Source organism: Chrysochloris asiatica, unplaced genomic scaffold, assembly GCF_000296735.1.
Source record: "Chrysochloris asiatica unplaced genomic scaffold, ChrAsi1.0 scaffold00093, whole genome shotgun sequence".
In the NCBI taxonomy this organism is placed as follows: Eukaryota; Metazoa; Chordata; class Mammalia; order Afrosoricida; family Chrysochloridae; genus Chrysochloris; species Chrysochloris asiatica.
This window is the reverse complement of record NW_006408611.1, coordinates 1,617,897-1,620,120: the sequence shown is the minus strand read 5'-3', so window position 1 is coordinate 1,620,120 and position 2,224 is coordinate 1,617,897.

Sequence of the window (2,224 nt, the reverse complement as noted above, 5' to 3'; positions counted from 1 at the left end):
TATTTTATTATAGTATTTGGTTTTATTTTCTTGAGCTGATCTTTGAAATTTTCTGTTCAGCTCTTGGACCTCTTCAATTCTTCCATTTGCTTTAGCATCTCTACTCTGGAGAGCAAATTTCAGAGTTTCTTCTGACATCTATTTTGAACATTTCCTTATTTCTTGTCTTCTTAATAACTTTTTGCAGGCACAACTCATAGCAAAGGCTGTAATCTTTGATCTTCATCAGTAAGTGTTTTAAGTTCTCTTCACTTTCAACATGCAAGGTTGTATCATCTGCATATGTCAGGTTGTTAATTAGTCCTCTCCTAAACCTGATGCTACATTCTTCCTCATATAACTCAGCTTCTCAGATTATGTGTTCAGCATGCACACTGATAAGTATGGTGAAAGGAAACAACCCTGGCACACACCTTTTCTAATTTTAAACCATCCAGTATTCCCTTGTTCTGTTTGAACAACTGCCTCTTTGTCAATGTTCAGGTTCCTCAAGAGCACAATTAAGTGCTTTAGAATACTCATTCTCCACAATGTTGTCCATAGCTTGTTAGGATCTAAATAATCAAAAGCATTTGCATATTCAATAAAGTGCAAGTAAACATATTTTCTTCTTCACCAAAATCAATCTAATGTCAGCAATGATAGCCCTTGTTCTATGTCCTATTCTGAATTGAGCTTCACCTACTGTCAGCTCTTTGTCAATGTATTGTTGCAGCCATTTTTGAACTATCTTTGGCAAAATTATTCTTGCATGCATTATTAATGATATGTCCAATGATTCCCCATTCTCTTGTATCACCTCTCTTGGAAATGAGCACAAATATGGATCTTTTCAAATCAATTGGCCAGATAACTCTCTTTCAGATTTCTTGGTATAGATAAGTGAGTGCCTCCAGTGAGTGCCACATTAGTTTGTTGAAATATTTCAATTTGTGTTACAACAATTCCTGGAGACTTGTTCTCGAATGCCTCCAATGCACTTTGGAATTCTTCCTTCAGAGTCATTGGCTCTAGGTCATATGCTATCTCTTGAAATGGTTGACCATAAACCATTTCCTTTTTATAGTAACTCTATATCCATTCCATTTTCTTTTGATGCTCTTTGCATTCAATATTTTGTCCATATAATCCTTAAATATTTCAAGTCAAGGTTTGAATTTTTCCTTCAGTTTCCTCAGCCTGAGAAATGTTGAGTGTGTTATTTCCTTTTGGTTTTCTAACTGCAGGTATTTGCACATTATGTTATAGTATTTCACTTTGTCTTCTTGAGTTTATCTTTAAAATTTTCTATTCAGCTTTTTTTTACTTCCTTATTTCTTCCATTTGCTTTAGCATCTCTATTGTCATACTGTGGTGGCTTGTGCATTGCTGTGATTCTGGAAGCTATGGCAGCAGGGTCACCCACAGTGATACTTTCTAATGAGCTTCTAGATACAGACAGACTAGAAAGAAGAACAGAAGGAATACTTCCAAATATTTAGTCACCTTAAATCTTATGAATAACATATTTTTGTATAACACTATCAGCACCAGATTATTGAATATTGAAATATGATGAAGAACACCAGAATATTGTCACATATAGTGCCAGACAATAAGCCTGTCAGTTTTAAGGCACTCAAAATGTGACTGGGAAGAGCTGCATCCTCAAAGTTGAGTTGACTGTTTAGGCAGGAATGGAGTAAAGCCCTCAGGGCCTTCCTTTGCTGATGGGGCATACCTCAAAATGAAGAAAAACAACTGTATATATCCATCAATAATCGAACTTGGAATATATGAAGTATGAATCTAGGAAAAATTTAAATTGCCAAAAATGAAATGGAATGCATAAACATCGATATCCTAAGCATTAGTTAGTTGAAATGGACTGGTATTAGACATTTTATATCTTAGAAGCATGTGGTGTACTATGTAGGGAATGACAACTTGAAGCGGAATAGTGTAGCATTCATTATCAAAAAGATCATATCAAGATCTGTACTGAAGTACCATGCTGTCAGTGATAGGATAATGTCCATATGCCTACAAGGAAGCCAGTTAATGCCACTATTATTCAAATGTATGCACCAACCACTAAAGCCAGTGATAATGAAATTTGAGAATTCTACCAACTTCTTCAGTTATAAAATTAATCAAACATGCAATTAAGATACATTGAAATTACTGGTAATTGAAATGCAAAGGTTAGAAACAAAGAGAAAGGATCAGTATTTGGAAAAGATAG